Consider the following 6705-nt stretch of genomic DNA (forward strand, 5'->3'; position numbering starts at 1 on the left):
TTTGTTGTTCAAGACGTCTATGTAGCTGTTCATTGGTTCTCTTGTCCAGATAATAATTTTATAATTCATATCGCTTTTATTGTGCCCGGAGTTTTGAGATTTGTATCAGATTAAGAAGAAAACGAAGAGCTATTAAAATGAGAACTTGAGTGAATAGAAAGCACAGTAAATTTAAATTACAGAGGAAACAGAGTATTTGCTCCAAATAAGCAAATATTTTTAATATCGAAAGTGTGGTGGTGGAAAAGCACAGCAGACCAGGCAGCATCCATGGAGCCGGAGATTCCCGATGAAGGCTTATTCCTGAAACATGGTTCCTCCTGCTCCTCAGATGCTGCCTGACATTCTGTGCTATTCCAGCACCACATTCTTGACTCTGATCTTCAGCATCTGCTTTCCTCACTTTCTCCAAATATTTGTAATGGACATGAACTGAAAATGTTAGCCTCGGCAGTTGAACAAAACCAAATTTACACTTTTTTGTGCAATATTTGGACTGAAAATTGTTTGTGATCATGCAACACATTAGGACATATGAACACCTCTTCCGTTAGAATCCTTTGCCATTCATAATAAAGAATAACCACTGCTTTGAACAACCAGTATCTTGTGTAATTACTGAACTGAAATACCAGAGGACAACTTCTGCATTTATTGGAGGGAATGATAACCAGATCCTTACTGTGGCAGTGGGGATTGATCTCAGGAACAATCGGATAGTTAATCTGATTATTCCACTGAACAGTAATTAGATGGTCATGAAAACCTTTGTGTGGCCTCATGTTTAGTGTTTTGTGTGAGCAATGATTTAAAAAATATTGAGATATTTTACAAGATTTAGGAACACTGATAATCAAGTGTTAAAGGTATTAACTAAAGTCAACTTTTAAAAAGTTAGAAACACAATTAAACTTTTGTCGAATCCATTTCATTGAAAAAAATGACCCTCCAAAGAATAACCCATCCAAACACTTTCCCAACCATATTCCTCGACATTTCCTGCTGACTAACATACACATCCCTGAACACAATGTGCAATTTAGCATGGCCAGCTCACCTAACCTGCACGTCTTTGGATTATTGGAGGAAACCACAGCAAAGTCACATAGACTTGGAGAGAATGGGTAAAGTACACAAAGACAGTTACCCGAGGATGGGATCAAACCGAGATCCCTGGCACTGTGAGGCAGCATTGTTGATGACTGAGCCACTGTGCAACTATATGCAATAAGTAAAATCAGTGAGAGGTATGCAAAGACAAATTTCAAATAAACACCCTCCGCTATTGTCAAAGCATGTAAAATTTACATTCAATATGAATAGATGAATGGAAAACAAAAAAAACTCCCAACAATTCACGAATGAAAAATAATTAGAAATTTAATTTGATCAAAGGTCATTCCAATATTTAGATGAATTGCAATTTTTAATAACAAATGTCGGTAATTAGCTGACTAATGAATAATTGGAAGTGGCATATGTTTACTTTATAGACGAAGAAAGCGACTTGTTTTCCACTCTTGTAATACAGCAGAATAAAAATGTGAATATCCGAAATGTTTGAATCAAGCTCTTTCGAACAAAAAACTAATCACTTACGATCACTTAGCTTTTTCACCTTTAAGACCACAACATTCTCAAATATTTTTCAGGAATTTAGAACCAGCAGAACTAGTTAATTTCTTTTCTTGGGAACCCGAAGAAGAGAATAAACAGCCGATCCTGTGAAGAAGTCATTCAATGCGAACATTCAACTGAAGACAACATTCCTTCTTTCTAAAAATGTTCAACTTTCAAAAATTCTAATTTATTGTCATTGTTTAATGAAACAATAAAGAGATGCTGATGCTTTTTCATTGGATTTTGTTGCATGAAAAATGCTTAAGCCTTAAGTGTTAGCATTGAAGTGAAATATATTGACATTAATACAACTATGTTTCAACAGGTAAAATAAATATTGATTGTTACAATGAATGAGAGATTGTACACTGCAACACATATGAAGAATTAACATGATTCAATATTTCAAAAGCAATTTACTGTGATGTCGATTGAATATTTATTAAGATCAGTGAACTAAGGAATAAAACATAGTAGCTAGCTTTACGTATTAAAGTAAAAATGAGACATTCAGTGATTATTGAACAAAATTATTTTTGAACTCAAAAATATATGCAATATACAAATTGCAAATTTCTTTCCACTGGATTCCTTGTAGAGATGGTACGTTGATTAATATTATAATCAAAGTGTCAGAATTAGGAAGAGAATTAATAGAACATGAAAATGAGCATGAAAATAAATAAACAATGAAGTCACTGCTGGGTGGTATATGAAGCGATTGTCATAATTGCGTCATTATTGTACAATGATGAATAATGTTGGAATTGAAACAACAAAAAAATCAACACTTCTTTTCTTACAATGCAATGAAAGCAATAATCATTTTGTAGCATGCATGTTTGGAAAAAGCATTCTTTTAATATGACATACAGTGAAGACTGTATGTCATATTGCAAAACTGTAAGAAGTTCATAAATTCAAAATGTAGCGTTTGTTGAATTTGCAACAAAAATGGTTATAATTTGAATTGTCTCTTGCACACACACAACAGAAGAGGAGCTTAAAGATTGATCGAATATTTTTAAAAAATGTTTCCAGTGTTATTGTATTACAGTCAATATCCATGATAAATTAGAATTATTGGTTTAAACAACAAAAATTTTCATTAACGACTGAACTGAAATATAAGATATCAAATGCACTTACTGCATGGACGAGTAAACAAATGCTTACTGTTGTCATTATTCTCAGGAACAATAAGATTATTCCACTGAACAGTAATCAGCTGATGATGAATACCTTTGTGTCGCTTTATGTGCACTGTTTTGTGTGAACAGTGACTTCAAGAAAATTGAGATATTTACATGAATTAGGAATAGATTGATAATTGGGTGTTAAGGATCTTATTTAAGATTAGACTTTTTAAATAGTTGATAGAATTGCTGAACAAAACACACTTCAGACATCATGCAATAAATGAGATAAGTGATTGTGAGAAATGAAGTTCAGTCACTTCAATAACTTCAGTCCGGAACAAGACCTGAATCAGTTGTATCATTTATTACGCTGTTGCAAGAGGGGTGTGGTGTCCACTGCCCACAAGGCGCACAAACACACACTGAATTTAACGAGTACACAATATTTATGTAATTCATTACTCTTCCCTCCTCCCATTGCTCCTCCCCTGTTTACATCTGTTTCTAATCTAAACCGGCTGTTTATCTCTGAACTCTTCCAGCCTCGTCCCTGACAAAATGTTTATCTCTGCCCTCACAAGGCCGATTGACCACCTCCCTCTGTGGTCTTATTGTTATTTATCCTTCTTCACTGCCATGTGTTTCCGTGCTAACCAAAGCATAATTTCGTTTTATTCTTTATTTACACCGAGCCTTATGACCTTTTGATGGTGTTTTTTTTTTGTTCCTGCTGAAGTGGGAAACAGATGCTTGTAACTGTTTGTACAGGCATACAGCTTAACCTACATTCCTCCCCTCACAGCACCTTAACAATTGTCTATAACATCTACAATTATTTGCAGACACATTTCATTCTTGTATGCACACTTCAGCTAATACAAAAGCAATAATATATTTCCTTCACATAGTTTTCATTCTTGTTAACTCAGCTCTTGGCTGAAACAATTATACACTGGTGCGAGTTCATTTACCTTGAATAAACAATTATGATTGCAGAAATAACACTGCTTTACATATATCCCACAGTGATAAATATGCAAAATCAAATTTCAAATGGATATTTTCACGCAGTTCAATCTCACATTCAATATAAATAGGTGAGTGGAAAACAAAAAACAAATTTCACACAATTCATAAACAGATCAATAATTAAAAATTGATAAATAATAGGATTTGGCATTTGTTTATTTGACTGAACAAGAATTTTTTTTCTCCTCATTTTTATAGCACTGGAGCATCAAGTTCTATGTACTGTTTAAACTCAGCTCTTCAGAACAAAAGAAAATAAATTATTATCATTACTTTGTATATTTCATCAGTATGACTGCAACATTCTCAAATATTTTCCAACGAATATTGATTGAGTGGAATTAGATACATTCTGTTATGAGTGACCTGAAAAAAATAAATAGCAAAAACTGTGAATATTGGAATGAACAACAGATGGAAGCATATCTAATATTAAATTGAAAGGCAATTCAATTGATTCTTAGATATTTTCTTATCAACATTCAGAGATGCTCTGGCACAACTCTGTGCAAGGTGGGAATTGAAACTGTACCTCCTGGTCTGGTAACAGAGACACTATCAGAGCTGCATAACATTCCTTCATAATGTTCTTAACCAGGCTGGGCAGGTCTATAATCACATGCTCACTGTGGTTACTCAAGTGAAAAATAATCCGATGTTTATTGTGATAATTGGATTGGAATTAAATGGATGGATCCTATGTATAATGTACTTAAAATTAAATAGTAATTTACAATAATGATGGGGGTTAACAGATGACTTAATTAAATATGGTTTTATGATAATTTGTGGAATGACAACTTGACAGATTTGTGTGATTACTGTAAATTGATAAATAAAAATGAATACAATCATTCTACATGTTCATAATAGTTTCTCATTTTATAAAATGCAACGTAATCTTTTTTGTTTTAAAAGTAAATTGGAACAAAATGATGACTTGGTCAGTGAATGGGACTATTCAGCTGAAGACAACTTTGATTGTTTCTGAAAATGTCTGGTTTCTAAGAAGTCACCATTTCCCGTGATTGTTTAATGAAACAAGAAAGATGTCAATCCTTTTTTTGTGTACTTCAAAAAAATTCATCGGAATTTAAATAATTGTGCACAAGAAAAATATTCAACTATTACAGTAAATGTTAATATTGAAGTGAATTACAATCAAATCATTTCAGAAGTGTTTCCAAGTTTAAAATGAAAAGCAATATTCACAATGATTGAGAGATTCTACATTGCTAAGCCCTAGCAATAGTTATTACATGGAACCATAATTCCACACTTACATCCTTTGCCAAATTGAACAATTATTTGATATTAGCAACAAATTGATTTTAAAACTACTACTAATGAATTTAAGAATGATGAAGTATCTCATCTTACTATTCCACTGAGTAATGTGCAGAAATGAAGAGAAATATTGCAGTGTAAAGTAACTCTGAATATCAATGACTGTGATGAATGTGATCTTTCAAATGAGCAAAAGTCAGATATTTACAAAGGATGTCAAAAGGGCAGTTATTGGTCTTTTCTGGGTGTATTAGCCCGAACAAACAGGTTTTTATATTGTTGCATTCACAATAAGAAATATAGAAAATATTAATAACACATTAACTTAGACTTCGTAACAAGCACAAAGTGCTGTGTAATTAATGTAATTGTTAATTGTTTCTAGAATATTGATAGATAAATTAACTTAATATTTTGAAAGCACTTTGCTCTGACATCGATTGTGTCATAATTAAGATTGATCAACAGAAAATTAATATATAAAAAGTCGCTTTAATAATTATAAAAAATACTCAGCAACAATTGACACAGTTCAACATTGGGTTTTTTTATTGAGTCATGTTTATTTTCTTAAATTTTTATCATGATAAATGTTTAGACATCTATGTCAGAATAAGGAAGAAAATAATTAGACCGGGAAAGTGAACAAAAGGTCAAATAAATGACATTTGGTACAGAAAATTATTTTGCACAAAATGACTGATAATTACGTGATTATTGTTCATTGACAACTAATGCTGAAAGTAAAAGAAACAGATTCTAACATTTCCAAAGTTTTTTTCTTATAATGAAATTAAAATACAAATCATTTTGTACTGATTTGAAAAAGTGTCATTTAATGTGATATTTGAGATGAAGAATCGTTCTTTTTCCCCCAGTGTAGACTTTTCAATAATTTAAAATTTAGTGTTATTTGAGCTAAAGAACAAATGGGTGTACCTACATTGTTTTTTTGCGTACAAAAGAAGTAAAGTCAACTCATTTTTAAATTTCGTAGAGTTAATTAGCAAAATGCATTGAAGCTATCATGCATGAAGTGAGATAAGTGAGAGAGAGAGACAAATTAAATGTTCAAATGAACACGTCGATATTTTGAAAGCATATCAATCTTATGAATTATGAATTGGTGGATGGAAAATAAAAACAAATTCCTGACAATTCAAGAATGAATAGTAATAAGAAATTTAATTTGTTCAAAGCACATAACAATATTTAGATGAATTGCAATATTTAGTTACAATTGCAGGTGATCAACTGACCAATTAATAATATGAAGTTGAATTTGGTTATTTTGCTGAAGAGGAATTTTGACTGTTTATTTTTTCATCTTTATAACACTGGAGAATAAGGATTTATGTGCTTGAAATGTCTGAACTAGGTTCTTTCAAACAGAGAAAAAAAAATCAGTGAGTATCATTTCTTCGACTCTTCCAACTTTAAGATTGGGACATTCTCAATTACTTTTTCGAGGAACGTTGAACTAGCAGATATGATACATTTTATTAGTGACCTGAAGAAAATAAGTAATAGATATGGTGATGATTGAAATGCACAGCAGATTGAAGTATATTTCATGTTGTTTTGAAAAGCAGTTCAATCTATGCCAGATATTTTCTCATGAATATTTGGA

This window comes from Chiloscyllium punctatum, chromosome 14 (genome assembly GCF_047496795.1).
Source record: "Chiloscyllium punctatum isolate Juve2018m chromosome 14, sChiPun1.3, whole genome shotgun sequence".
Taxonomy (NCBI): domain Eukaryota; kingdom Metazoa; phylum Chordata; class Chondrichthyes; order Orectolobiformes; family Hemiscylliidae; genus Chiloscyllium; species Chiloscyllium punctatum.